The following is a 15,555-nucleotide window of genomic DNA, read 5'->3' on the forward strand; positions in this document are numbered from 1 at the left end:
TGTGATCTGAGTGACTCAGTTTTGGAATACAACTGTCGCGTGGTGCACCGCGACCTCCAGGCACCCCGGAGTTTCTGAAAAAAAAATTTCTGCGATTTTCACGAAACCACTTTTCTTCAACTTGATTTGGGCTAAAAATCCATCCCTGAAAATAAAAATTCTCTGAGTAGTGTGGAAATGCTGATCCTTACCCTACCTGGGGTGTCCACTGAGCATTTCCGCGAACTCTAGTTGAAGTTCTCTGGGCATGGGATTTTGACATGTTCCCCAAACCAAAAGGAATGAGTGGGAAACAATCAAGGAAACAGATAGAAGCACTTGCATTTGAATGAGTTTCAAGGATGCCTTGGTACTCGTGTGATCTGAGTGACTCAGTTTTGGAATACAACTGTCGCGTGGTGCACCGCGACCTCCAGGCACCCCGGAGTTTCTGAAAAAAAAATTTCTGCGATTTTCACGAAACTACTTTTCTTCAACTTGATTTGGGCTAAAAATCCATCCCTGAAAATAAAAATTCTCTGAGTAGTTTGGAAATGCTGATCCTTACCCTACCTGGGGTGTCCACTGAGCATTTCCGCGAACTCTAGTTGAAGTTCTCTGGGCATGGGATTTTGACATGTTCCCCAAACCAAAAGGAATGAGTGGGAAACAATCAAGGAAACAGATAGAAGCACTTGCATTTGAATGAGTTTCAAGGATGCCTTGGTACTCGTGTGATCTGAGTGACTCAGTTTTGGAATACAACTGTCGCGTGGTGCACCGCGACCTCCAGGCACCCCGGAGTTTCTGAAAAAAAATTTTCTGCGATTTTCACGAAACCACTTTTCTTCAACTTGATTTGGGCTAAAAATCCATCCCTGAAAATAAAAATTCTCTGAGTAGTGTGGAAATGCTGATCCTTACCCTACCTGGGGTGTCCACTGAGCATTTCCGCGAACTCTAGTTGAAGTTCTCTGGGCATGGGATTTTGACATGTTCCCCAAACCAAAAGGAATGAGTGGGAAACAATCAAGGAAACAGATAGAAGCACTTGCATTTGAATGAGTTTCAAGGATGCCTTGGTACTCGTGTGATCTGAGTGACTCAGTTTTGGAATACAACTGTCGCGTGGTGCACCGCGACCTCCAGGCACCCCGGAGTTTCTGAAAAAAAAATTTTCTGCGATTTTCACGAAACCACTTTTCTTCAACTTGATTTGGGCTAAAAATCCATCCCTGAAAATAACAATTCTCTGAGTAGTGTGGAAATGCTGATCCTTACCCTACCTGGGGTGTCAACTGAGCATTTCCGCGAACTCTAGTTGAAGTTCTCTGGGCATGGGATTTTGACATGTTCCCCAAACCAAAAGGAATGAGTGGGAAACAATCAAGGAAACAGATAGAAGCACTTGCATTTGAATGAGTTTCAAGGATGCCTTGGTACTCGTGTGATCTGAGTGACTCAGTTTTGGAATACAACTGTCGCGTGGTGCACCGCGACCTCCAGGCACCCCGGAGTTTCTGAAAAAAAATTTTCTGCGATTTTCACGAAACCACTTTTCTTCAACTTGATTTGGGCTAAAAATCCATCCCTGAAAATAAAAATTCTCTGAGTAGTGTGGAAATGCTGATCCTTACCCTACCTGGGGTGTCCACTGAGCATTTCCGCGAACTCTAGTTGAAGTTCTCTGGGCATGGGATTTTGACATGTTCCCCAAACCAAAAGGAATGAGTGGGAAACAATCAAGGAAACAGATAGAAGCACTTGCATTTGAATGAGTTTCAAGGATGCCTTGGTACTCGTGTGATCTGAGTGACTCAGTTTTGGAATACAACTGTCGCGTGGTGCACCGCGACCTCCAGGCACCCCGGAGTTTCTGAAAAAAAATTTTCTGCGATTTTCACGAAACCACTTTTCTTCAACTTGATTTGGGCTAAAGATCCATCCCTGAAAATAAAAATTCTCTGAGTAGTGTGAAAATGCTGATCCTTACCCTACCTGGGGTGTCCACTGAGCATTTCCGCGAACTCTAGTTGAAGTTCTCTGGGCATGGGATTTTGACATGTTCCCCAAACCAAAAGGAATGAGTGGGAAACAATCAAGGAAACAGATAGAAGCACTTGCATTTGAATGAGTTTCAAGGATGCCTTGGTACTCGTGTGATCTGAGTGACTCAGTTTTGGAATACAACTGTCACGTGGTGCACCGCGACCTCCAGGCACCCCGGAGTTTCTGAAAAAAAATTTTCTGCGATTTTCACGAAACCACTTTTCTTCAACTTGATTTGGGCTAAAAATCCATCCCTGAAAATAAAAATTCTCTGAGTAGTGTGGAAATGCTGATCCTTACCCTACCTGGGGTGTCCACTGAGCATTTCCGCGAACTCTAGTTGAAGTTCTCTGGGCATGGGATTTTGACATGTTCCCCAAACCAAAAGGAATGAGTGGGAAACAATCAAGGAAACAGATAGAAGCACTTGCATTTGAATGAGTTTCAAGGATGCCTTGGTACTCGTGTGATCTGAGTGACTCAGTTTTGGAATACAACTGTCGCGTGGTGCACCGCGACCTCCAGGCACCCCGGAGTTTCCGAAAAAAAATTTTCTGCGATTTTCACGAAACCACTTTTCTTCAACTTGATTTGGGCTAAAAATCCATCCCTGAAAATAAAAATTCTCTGAGTAGTGTGGAAATGCTGATCCTTACCCTACCTGGGGTGTCCACTGAGCATTTCCGCGAACTCTAGTTGAAGTTCTCTGGGCATGGGATTTTGACATGTTCCCCAAACCAAAAGGAATGAGTGGGAAACAATCAAGGAAACAGATAGAAGCACTTGCATTTGAATGAGTTTCAAGGATGCCTTGGTACTCGTGTGATCTGAGTGACTCAGTTTTGGAATACAACTGTCGCGTGGTGCACCGCGACCTCCAGGCACCCCGGAGTTTCTGAAAAAAAAATTTCTGCGATTTTCACGAAACCACTTTTCTTCAACTTGATTTGGGCTAAAAATCCATCCCTGAAAATAAAAATTCTCTGAGTAGTGTGGAAATGCTGATCCTTACCCTACCTGGGGTGTCCACTGAGCATTTCTGCGAACTCTAGTTGAAGTTCTCTGGGCATGGGATTTTGACATGTTCCCCAAACCAAAAGGAATGAGTGGGAAACAATCAAGGAAACAGATAGAAGCACTTGCATTTGAATGAATTTCAAGGATGCCTTGGTACTCGTGTGATCTGAGTGACTCAGTTTTGGAATACAACTGTCGCGTGGTGCACCGCGACCTCCAGGCACCCCGGAGTTTCTGAAAAAAAAATTTCTGCGATTTTAACGAAACCACTTTTCTTCAACTTGATTTGGGCTAAAAATCCATCCCTGAAAATAAAAATTCTCTGAGTAGTGTGGAAATGCTGATCCTTACCCTACCTGGGGTGTCCACTGAGCATTTCCGCGAACTCTAGTTGAAGTTCTCTGGGCATGGGATTTTGACATGTTCCCCAAACCAAAAGGAATGAGTGGGAAACAATCAAGGAAACAGATAGAAGCACTTGCATTTGAATGAGTTTCAAGGATGCCTTGGTACTCGTGTGATCTGAGTGACTCAGTTTTGGAATACAACTGTCGCGTGGTGCACCGCGACCTCCAGGCACCCCGGAGTTTCTGAAAAAAAATTTTCTGCGATTTTCACGAAACCACTTTTCTTCAACTTGATTTGGGCTAAAAATCCATCCCTGAAAATAAAAATTCTCTGAGTAGTGTGGAAATGCTGATCCTTACCCTACCTGGGGTGTCAACTGAGCATTTCCGCGAACTCTAGTTGAAGTTCTCTGGGCATGGGATTTTGACATGTTCCCCAAACCAAAAGGAATGAGTGGGAAACAATCAAGGAAACAGATAGAAGCACTTGCATTTGAATGAGTTTCAAGGATGCCTTGGTACTCGTGTGATCTGAGTGACTCAGTTTTGGAATACAACTGTCGCGTGGTGCACCGCGACCTCCAGGCACCCCGGAGTTTCTGAAAAAAAAATTTCTGCGATTTTCACGAAACCACTTTTCTTCAACTTGATTTGAGCTAAAAATCCATCCCTGAAAATAAAAATTCTCTGAGTAGTGTGGAAATGCTGATCCTTACCCTGCCTGGGTTGTCCACTGAGCATTTCCGCGAACTCTAGTTGAAGTTCTCTGGGCATGGGATTTTGACATGTTCCCCAAACCAAAAGGAATGAGTGGGAAACAATCAAGGAAACAGATAGAAGCACTTGCATTTGAATGAGTTTCAAGGATGCCTTGGTACTCGTGTGATCTGAGTGACTCAGTTTTGGAATACAACTGTCGCGTGGTGCACCGCGACCTCCAGGCACCCCGGAGTTTCTGAAAAAAAATTTTCTGCGATTTTCACGAAACCACTTTTCTTCAACTTGATTTGGGCTAAAGATCCATCCCTGAAAATAAAAATTCTCTGAGTAGTGTGAAAATGCTGATCCTTACCCTACCTGGGGTGTCCACTGAGCATTTCCGCGAACTCTAGTTGAAGTTCTCTGGGCATGGGATTTTGACATGTTCCCCAAACCAAAAGGAATGAGTGGGAAACAATCAAGGAAACAGATAGAAGCACTTGCATTTGAATGAGTTTCAAGGATGCCTTGGTACTCGTGTGATCTGAGTGACTCAGTTTTGGAATACAACTGTCACGTGGTGCACCGCGACCTCCAGGCACCCCGGAGTTTCTGAAAAAAAATTTTCTGCGATTTTCACGAAACCACTTTTCTTCAACTTGATTTGGGCTAAAAATCCATCCCTGAAAATAAAAATTCTCTGAGTAGTGTGGAAATGCTGATCCTTACCCTACCTGGGGTGTCCACTGAGCATTTCCGCGAACTCTAGTTGAAGTTCTCTGGGCATGGGATTTTGACATGTTCCCCAAACCAAAAGGAATGAGTGGGAAACAATCAAGGAAACAGATAGAAGCACTTGCATTTGAATGAGTTTCAAGGATGCCTTGGTACTCGTGTGATCTGAGTGACTCAGTTTTGGAATACAACTGTCGCGTGGTGCACCGCGACCTCCAGGCACCCCGGAGTTTCCGAAAAAAAATTTTCTGCGATTTTCACGAAACCACTTTTCTTCAACTTGATTTGGGCTAAAAATCCATCCCTGAAAATAAAAATTCTCTGAGTAGTGTGGAAATGCTGATCCTTACCCTACCTGGGGTGTCCACTGAGCATTTCCGCGAACTCTAGTTGAAGTTCTCTGGGCATGGGATTTTGACATGTTCCCCAAACCAAAAGGAATGAGTGGGAAACAATCAAGGAAACAGATAGAAGCACTTGCATTTGAATGAGTTTCAAGGATGCCTTGGTACTCGTGTGATCTGAGTGACTCAGTTTTGGAATACAACTGTCGCGTGGTGCACCGCGACCTCCAGGCACCCCGGAGTTTCTGAAAAAAAAATTTCTGCGATTTTCACGAAACCACTTTTCTTCAACTTGATTTGGGCTAAAAATCCATCCCTGAAAATAAAAATTCTCTGAGTAGTGTGGAAATGCTGATCCTTACCCTACCTGGGGTGTCCACTGAGCATTTCTGCGAACTCTAGTTGAAGTTCTCTGGGCATGGGATTTTGACATGTTCCCCAAACCAAAAGGAATGAGTGGGAAACAATCAAGGAAACAGATAGAAGCACTTGCATTTGAATGAGTTTCAAGGATGCCTTGGTACTCGTGTGATCTGAGTGACTCAGTTTTGGAATACAACTGTCGCGTGGTGCACCGCGACCTCCAGGCACCCCGGAGTTTCTGAAAAAAAAATTTCTGCGATTTTAACGAAACCACTTTTCTTCAACTTGATTTGGGCTAAAAATCCATCCCTGAAAATAAAAATTCTCTGAGTAGTGTGGAAATGCTGATCCTTACCCTACCTGGGGTGTCCACTGAGCATTTCCGCGAACTCTAGTTGAAGTTCTCTGGGCATGGGATTTTGACATGTTCCCCAAACCAAAAGGAATGAGTGGGAAACAATCAAGGAAACAGATAGAAGCACTTGCATTTGAATGAGTTTCAAGGATGCCTTGGTACTCGTGTGATCTGAGTGACTCAGTTTTGGAATACAACTGTCGCGTGGTGCACCGCGACCTCCAGGCACCCCGGAGTTTCTGAAAAAAAATTTTCTGCGATTTTCACGAAACCACTTTTCTTCAACTTGATTTGGGCTAAAAATCCATCCCTGAAAATAAAAATTCTCTGAGTAGTGTGGAAATGCTGATCCTTACCCTACCTGGGGTGTCAACTGAGCATTTCCGCGAACTCTAGTTGAAGTTCTCTGGGCATGGGATTTTGACATGTTCCCCAAACCAAAAGGAATGAGTGGGAAACAATCAAGGAAACAGATAGAAGCACTTGCATTTGAATGAGTTTCAAGGATGCCTTGGTACTCGTGTGATCTGAGTGACTCAGTTTTGGAATACAACTGTCGCGTGGTGCACCGCGACCTCCAGGCACCCCGGAGTTTCTGAAAAAAAAATTTCTGCGATTTTCACGAAACCACTTTTCTTCAACTTGATTTGAGCTAAAAATCCATCCCTGAAAATAAAAATTCTCTGAGTAGTGTGGAAATGCTGATCCTTACCCTGCCTGGGTTGTCCACTGAGCATTTCCGCGAACTCTAGTTGAAGTTCTCTGGGCATGGGATTTTGACATGTTCCCCAAACCAAAAGGAATGAGTGGGAAACAATCAAGGAAACAGATAGAAGCACTTGCATTTGAATGAGTTTCAAGGATGCCTTGGTACTCGTGTGATCTGAGTGACTCAGTTTTGGAATACAACTGTCGCGTGGTGCACCGCGACCTCCAGGCACCCCGGAGTTTCTGAAAAAAAATTTTCTGCGATTTTCACGAAACCACTTTTCTTCAACTTGATTTGGGCTAAAAATCCATCCCTGAAAATAAAAATTCTCTGAGTAGTGTGGAAATGCTGATCCTTACCCTACCTGGGGTGTCCACTGAGCATTTCCGCGAACTCTAGTTGAAGTTCTCTGGGCATGGGATTATGACATGTTCCCCAAACCAAAAGGAATGAGTGAGAAACAATCAAGGAAACAGATAGAAGCACTTGCATTTGAATGAGTTTCAAGGATGCCTTGGTACTCGTGTGATCTGAGTGACTCAGTTTTGGAATACAACTGTCGCGTGGTGCACCGCGACCTCCAGGCACCCCGGAGTTTCTGAAAAAAAAATTTCTGCGATTTTCACGAAACCACTTTTCTTCAACTTGATTTGGGCTAAAGATCCATCCCTGAAAATAAAAATTCTCTGAGTAGTGTGGAAATGCTGATCCTTACCCTACCTGGGGTGTCCACTGAGAATTTCCGCGAACTCTAGTTGAAGTTCTCTGGGCATGGGATTTTGACATGTTCCCCAAACCAAAAGGAATGAGTGGGAAACAATCAAAGAAAAAGATAGAAGCACTTGCATTTGAATGAGTATCAAGGATGCCTTGGTACTCGTGTGATCTCAGTGACTCAGTTTTGGAATACAACTGTCGCGTGGTGCACCGCGACCTCCAGGCACCCCGGAGTTTCTGAAAAAAAATTTTCTGCGATTTTTACGAAACCACTTTTCTTCAACTTGATTTGGGCTAAAAATCCATCCCTGAAAATAAAAATTCTCTGAGTAGTGTGGAAATGCTGATCCTTACCCTACCTGGGGTGTCCACTGAGCATTTCCGCGAACTCTAGTTGAAGTTCTCTGGGCATGGGATTTTGACATATTCCCCAAACCAAAAGGAATGAGTGGGAAACAATCAAGGAAACAGATAGAAGCACTTGCATTTGAATGAGTTTCAAGGATGCCTTGGTACTCGTGTGATCTGAGTGACTCAGTTTTGGAATACAACTGTCGCGTGGTGCACCGCGACCTCCAGGCACCCCGGAGTTTCTGAAAAAAAATTTTCTGCGATTTTCACGAAACCACTTTTCTTCAACTTGATTTGGGCTAAAAATCCATCCCTGAAAATAAAAATTCTCTGAGTAATGTGGAAATGCTGATCCTTACCCTACCTGGGGTGTCAACTGAGCATTTCCGCGAACTCTAGTTGAAGTTCTCTGGGCATGGGATTTTGACATGTTCCCCAAAACAAAACGAATGAGTGGGAAACAATCAAGGAAACAGATAGAAGCACTTGCATTTGAATGAGTTTCAAGGATGCCTTGGTACTCGTGTGATCTGAGTGACTCAGTTTTGGAATACAACTGTCGCGTGGTGCACCGCGACCTCCAGGCACCCCGGAGTTACTGAAAAAAAATTTTCTGCGATTTTCACGAAACCACTTTTCTTCAACTTGATTTGGGCTAAAAATCCATCCCTGAAAATAAAAATTCTCTGAGTAGTGTGGAAATGCTGATCCTTACCCTACCTGGGGTGTCCACTGAGCATTTCCGCGAACTCTAGTTGAAGTTCTCTGGGCATGGGATTATGACATGTTCCCCAAACCAAAAGGAATGAGTGGGAAACAATCAAGGAAACAGATAGAAGCACTTGCATTTGAATGAGTTTCAAGGATGCCTTGGTACTCGTGTGATCTGAGTGACTCAGTTTTGGAATACAACTGTCGCGTGGTGCACCGCGACCTCCAGGCACCCCGGAGTTTCTGAAAAAAAATTTTCTGCGATTTTCACGAAACCACTTTTCTTCAACTTGATTTGGGCTAAAGATCCATCCCTGAAAATAAAAATTCTCTGAGTAGTGTGGAAATGCTGATCCTTACCCTACCTGGGGTGTCCACTGAGAATTTCCGCGAACTCTAGTTGAAGTTCTCTGGGCATGGGATTTTGACATGTTCCCCAAACCAAAAGGAATGAGTGGGAAACAATCAAAGAAAAAGATAGAAGCACTTGCATTTGAATGAGTTTCAAGGATGCCTTGGTACTCGTGTGATCTGAGTGACTCAGTTTTGGAATACAACTGTCGCGTGGTGCACCGCGACCTCCAGGCACCCCGGAGTTTCTGAAAAAAAAATTTTCTGCGTTTTTCACGAAACCACTTTTCTTCAACTTGATTTGGGCTAAAAATCCATCCCTGAAAATAAAAATTCTCTGAGTAGTGTGGAAATGCTGATCCTTACCCTACCTGGGGTGTCCACTGAGCATTTCCGCGAACTCTAGTTGAAGTTCTCTGGGCATGGGATTTTGACATGTTCCCCAAACCAAAAGGAATGAGTGGGAAACAATCAAGGAAACAGATAGAAGCACTTGCATTTGAATGAGTTTCAAGGATGCCTTGGTACTCGTGTGATCTGAGTGACTCAGTTTTGGAATACAACTGTCGCGTGGTGCACCACGACCTCCAGGCACCCCGGAGTTTCTGAAAAAAAATTTTCTGCGATTTTCACGAAACCACTTTTCTTCAACTTGATTTGGGCAAAAAATCCATCCCTGAAAATAAAAATTCTCTGAGTAATGTGGAAATGCTGATCCTTACCCTACCTGGGGTGTCCACTGAGCATTTCCGCGAACTCTAGTTGAAGTTCTCTGGGCATGGGATTTTGACATGTTCCCCAAACCAAAAGGAATGAGTGGGAAACAATCAAGGAAACAGATAGAAGCACTTGCATTTGAATGAGTTTCAAGGATGCCTTGGTACTCGTGTGATCTGAGTGACTCAGTTTTGGAATACAACTGTCGCGTGGTGCACCGCGACCTCCAGGAACCCCGGAGTTTCTGAAAAAAAAATTTCTGCGATTTTCACGAAACCACTTTTCTTCAACTTGATTTGGGCTAAAAATCCATCCCTGAAAATAAAAATTCTCTGAGTAGTGTGGAAATGCTGATCCTTACCCTACCTGGGGTGTCCACTGAGCATTTCCGCGAACTCTAGTTGAAGTTCTCTGGGCATGGGATTTTGACATGTTCCCCAAACCAAAAGGAATGAGTGGGAAACAATCAAGGAAACAGATAGAAGCACTTGCATTTGAATGAGTTTCAAGGATGCCTTGGTACTCGTGTGATCTGAGTGACTCAGTTTTGGAATACAACTGTCGCGTGGTGCACCGCGACCTCCAGGCACCCCGGAGTTTCTGAAAAAAAATTTTCTGCGATTTTCACGAAACCACTTTTCTTCAACTTGATTTGGGCTAAAAATCCATCCCTGAAAATAAAAATTCTCTGAGTAGTGTGGAAATACTGATCCTTACCCTACCTGGGGTGTCCACTGAGCATTTCCGCGAACTCTAGTTGAAGTTCTCTGGGCATGGGATTTTGACATGTTCCCCAAACCAAAAGGAATGAGTGGGAAACAATCAAGGAAACAGATAGAAGCACTTGCATTTGAATGAGTTTCAAGGATGCCTTGGTATTCGTGTGATCTCAGTGACTCAGTTTTGGAATACAACTGTCGCGTGGTGCACCGCGACCTCCAGGCACCCCGGAGTTTCTGAAAAAAAATTTTCTGCGATTTTCACGAAACCACTTTTCTTCAACTTGATTTGGGCTAAAAATCCATCCCTGAAAATAACAATTCTCTGAGTAGTGTGGAAATGCTGATCCTTACCCTACCTGGGGTGTCAACTGAGCATTTCCGCGAACTCTAGTTGAAGTTCTCTGGGCATGGGATTTTGACATGTTCCCCAAACCAAAAGGAATAAGTGGGAAACAATCAAGGAAACAGATAGAAGCACTTGCATTTGAATGAGTTTCAAGGATGCCTTGGTACTCGTGTGATCTGAGTGACTCAGTTTTGGAATACAACTGTCGCGTGGTGCACCGCGACCTCCAGGCACCCCGGAGTTTCTGAAAAAAAATTTTCTGCGATTTTCACGAAACCACTTTTCTTCAACTTGATTTGGGCTAAAAATCCATCCCTGAAAATAAAAATTCTCTGAGTAGTGTGGAAATGCTGATCCTTACCCTACCTGGGGTGTCCACTGAGCAATTCCGCGAACTCTAGTTGAAGTTCTCTGGGCATGGGATTTATACATGTTCCCCAAACCAAAAGGAATGAGTGGGAAACAATCAAGGAAACAGATAGAAGCACTTGCATTTGAATGAGTTTCAAGGATGCCTTGGTACTCGTGTGATCTGAGTGACTCAGTTTTGGAATACAACTGTCGCGTGGTGCACCGCGACCTCCAGGCACCCCGGAGTTTCTGAAAAAAAATTTTCTGCGATTTTCACGAAACCACTTTTCTTCAACTTGATTTGGGCTAAAGATCCATCCCTGAAAATAAAAATTCTCTGAGTAGTGTGGAAATGCTGATCCTTACCCTACCTGGGGTGTCCACTGAGCATTTCCGCGAACTCTACTTGAAGTTCTCTGGGCATGGGATTTTGACATGTTCCCCAAACCAAAAGGAATGAGTGGGAAACAATCAAGGAAACAGATAGAATTACTTGCATTTGAATGAGTTTCAAGGATGCCTTGGTACTCGTGTGATCTGAGTGACTCAGTTTTGGAATACAACTGTCACGTGGTGCACCGCGACCTCCAGGCACCCCGGAGTTTCTGAAAAAAAATTTTCTGCGATTTTCACGAAACCACTTTTCTTCAACTTGATTTGGGCTAAAGATCCATCCCTGAAAATAAAAATTCTCTGAGTAGTGTGGAAATGCTGATCCTTACCCTACCTGGGGTGTCCACTGAGAATTTCCGCGAACTCTAGTTGAAGTTCTCTGGGCATGGGATTTTGACATGTTCCCCAAACCAAAAGGAATGAGTGGGAAACAATCAAAGAAAAAGATAGAAGCACTTGCATTTGAATGAGTTTCAAGGATGCCTTGGTACTCGTGTGATCTGAGTGACTCAGTTTTGGAATACAACTGTCGCGTGGTGCAGCGCGACCTCCAGGCACCCCGGAGTTTCTGAAAAAAAATTTTCTGCTTTTTTCACGAAACCACTTTTCTTCAACTTGATTTGGGCTAAAAATCCATCCCTGAAAATAAAAATTCTCTGAGTAGTGTGGAAATGCTGATCCTTACCCTACCTGGGGTGTCCACTGAGCATTTCCGCGAACTCTAGTTGAAGTTCTCTGGGCATGGGATTTTGACATGTTCCCCAAACCAAAAGGAATGAGTGGGAAACAATCAAGGAAACAGATAGAAGCACTTGCATTTGAATGAGTTTCAAGGATGCCTTGGTACTCGTGTGATCTGAGTGACTCAGTTTTGGAATACAACTGTCGCGTGGTGCACCGCGACCTCCAGGCACCCCGGAGTTTCTGAAAAAAAATTTTCTGCGATTTTCACGAAACCACTTTTCTTCAACTTGATTTGGGCTAAAAATCCATCCCTGAAAATAAAAATTCTCTGAGTAGTGTGGAAATGCTGATCCTTACCCTACCTGGGTTGTCCACTGAGCATTTCCGCGAACTCTAGTTGAAGTTCTCTGGGCATGGGATTTTGACATGTTCCCCAAACCAAAAGGAATGAGTGGGAAACAATCAAGGAAACAGATAGAAGAACTTGCATTTGAATGAGTTTCAAGGATGCCTTGGTACTCGTGTGATCTGAGTGACTCAGTTTTGGAATACAACTGTCGCGTGGTGCACCGCGACCTCCAGGCACCCCGGAGTTTCTGAAAAAAAATTTTCTGCGATTTTCACGAAACCACTTTTCTTCAACTTGATTTGGGCTAAAAATCCATCCCTGAAAATAAAAATTCTCTGAGTAGTGTGGAAATGCTGATCCTTACCCTACCTGGGGTGTCCACTGAGCATTTCCGTGAACTCTAGTTGAAGTTCTCTGGGCATGGGATTTTGACATGTTCCCCAAACCAAAAGGAATGAGTGGGAAACAATCAAGGAAACAGATAGAAGCACTTGCATTTGAATGAGTTTCAAGGATGCCTTGGTACTCGTGTGATCTGAGTGACTCAGTTTTGGAATACAACTGTCGCGTGGTGCACCGCGACCTCCAGGCACCCTGGAGTTTCTGAAAAAAAATTTTCTGCGATTTTCACGAAACCACTTTTCTTCAACTTGATTTGGGCTAAAAATCCATCCCTGAAAATAAAAATTCTCTGAGTAGTGTGGAAATGCTGATCCTTACCCTACCTGGGGTGTCAACTGAGCATTTCCGCGAACTCTAGTTGAAGTTCTCTGGGCATGGGATTTTGACATGTTCCCCAAACCAAAAGGAATGAGTGGGAAACAATCAAGGAAACAGATAGAAGCACTTGCATTTGAATGAGTTTCAAGGATGCCTTGGTACTCGTGTGATCTGAGTGACTCAGTTTTGGAATACAACTGTCGCGTGGTGCACCGCGACCTCCAGGCACCCCGGAGTTACTGAAAAAAAATTTTCTGCGATTTTCACGAAACCACTTTTCTTCAACTTGATTTGGGCTAAAAATCCATCCCTGAAAATAAAAATTCTCTGAGTAGTGTGGAAATGCTGATCCTTACCCTACCTGGGGTGTCCACTGAGCATTTCCGCGAACTCTAGTTGAAGTTCTCTGGGCATGGGATTATGACATGTTCCCCAAACCAAAAGGAATGAGTGGGAAACAATCAAGGAAACAGATAGAAGCACTTGCATTTGAATGAGTTTCAAGGATGCCTTGGTACTCGTGTGATCTGAGTGACTCAGTTTTGGAATACAACTGTCGCGTGGTGCACCGCGACCTCCAGGCACCCCGGAGTTTCTGAAAAAAAATTTTCTGCGATTTTCACGAAACCACTTTTCTTCAACTTGATTTGGGCTAAAGATCCATCCCTGAAAATAAAAATTCTCTGAGTAGTGTGGAAATGCTGATCCTTACCCTACCTGGGGTGTCCACTGAGAATTTCCGCGAACTCTAGTTGAAGTTCTCTGGGCATGGGATTTTGACATGTTCCCCAAACCAAAAGGAATGAGTGGGAAACAATCAAAGAAAAAGATAGAAGCACTTGCATTTGAATGAGTTTCAAGGATGCCTTGGTACTCGTGTGATCTGAGTGACTCAGTTTTGGAATACAACTGTCGCGTGGTGCACCGCGACCTCCAGGCACCCCGGAGTTTCTGAAAAAAAATTTTCTGCGATTTTCATGAAACCACTTTTCTTCAACTTGATTTGGGCAAAAAATGCATCCCTGAAAATAAAAATTCTCTGAGTAGTGTGGAAATGCTGATCCTTACCCTACCTGGGGTGTCCACTGAGCATTTCCGCGAACTCTAGTTGAAGTTCTCTGGGCATGGGATTTTGACATGTTCCCCAAACCAAAAGGAATGAGTGGGAAACAATCAAGGAAACAGATAGAAGCACTTGCATTTGAATGAGTTTCAAGGATGCCTTGGTACTCGTGTGATCTGAGTGACTCAGTTTTGGAATACAACTGTCGCGTGGTGCACCGCGACCTCCAGGCACCCCGGAGTTTCTGAAAAAAAAATTTCTGCGATTTTCACGAAACCACTTTTCTTCAACTTGATTTGGGCTAAAAATCCATCCCTGAAAATAACAATTCTCTGAGTAGTGTGGAAATGCTGATCCTTACCCTACCTGGGGTGTCCACTGAGCATTTCCGCGAACTCTAGTTGAAGTTCTCTGGGCATGGGATTTTGACATGTTCCCCAAACCAAAAGGAATGAGTGGGAAACAATCAAGGAAACAGATAGAAGCACTTGCATTTGAATGAGTTTCAAGGATGCCTTGGTACTCGTGTGATCTGAGTGACTCAGTTTTGGAATACAACTGTCGCGTGGTGCACCGCGACCTCCAGGCACCCCGGAGTTTCTGAAAAAAAATTTTCTGCGATTTTCACGAAACCACTTTTCTTCAACTTGATTTGGGCTAAAAATCCATCCCTGAAAATAACAATTCTCTGAGTAGTGTGGAAATGCTGATCCTTACCCAACCTGGGGTGTCAACTGAGCATTTCCGCGAACTCTAGTTGAAGTTCTCTGGGCATAGGATTTTGACATGTTCCCCAAACCAAAAGGAATGAGTGGGAAACAATCAAGGAAACAGATAGAAGCACTTGCATTTGAATGAGTTTCAAGGATGCCTTGGTACTCGTGTGATCTGAGTGACTCAGTTTTGGAATACAACTGTCGCGTGGTGCACCGCGACCTCCAGGCACCCCGGAGTTTCTGAAAAAAAATTTTCTGCGATTTTCACGAAACCACTTTTCTTCAACTTGATTTGGGCTAAAGATCCATCCCTGAAAATAAAAATTCTCTGAGTAGTGTGGAAATGCTGATCCTTACCCTACCTGGGGTGTCCACTGAGCATTTCCGCGAACTCTAGTTGAAGTTCTCTGGGCATGGGATTTTGACATGTTCCCCAAACCAAAAGGAATGAGTGGGAAACAATCAAGGAAACAGATAGAATTACTTGCATTTGAATGAGTTTCAAGGATGCCTTGGTACTCGTGTGATCTGAGTGACTCAGTTTTGGAATACAACTGTCACGTGGTGCACCGCGACCTCCAGGCACCCCGGAGTTTCTGAAAAAAAATTTTCTGCGATTTTCACGAAACCACTTTTCTTCAACTTGATTTGGGCTAAAGATCCATCCCTGAAAATAAAAATTCTCTGAGTAGTGTGGAAATGCTGATCCTTACCCTACCTGGGGTGTCCACTTAGAATTTCCGCGAACTCTAGTTGAAGTTCTCTGG

The sequence above is a fragment of the Lepisosteus platostomus genome, chromosome 11 (genome assembly GCF_059453375.1).
Source record: "Lepisosteus platostomus isolate fLepPlt1 chromosome 11, fLepPlt1.hap1, whole genome shotgun sequence".
In the NCBI taxonomy this organism is placed as follows: Eukaryota; Metazoa; Chordata; class Actinopteri; order Semionotiformes; family Lepisosteidae; genus Lepisosteus; species Lepisosteus platostomus.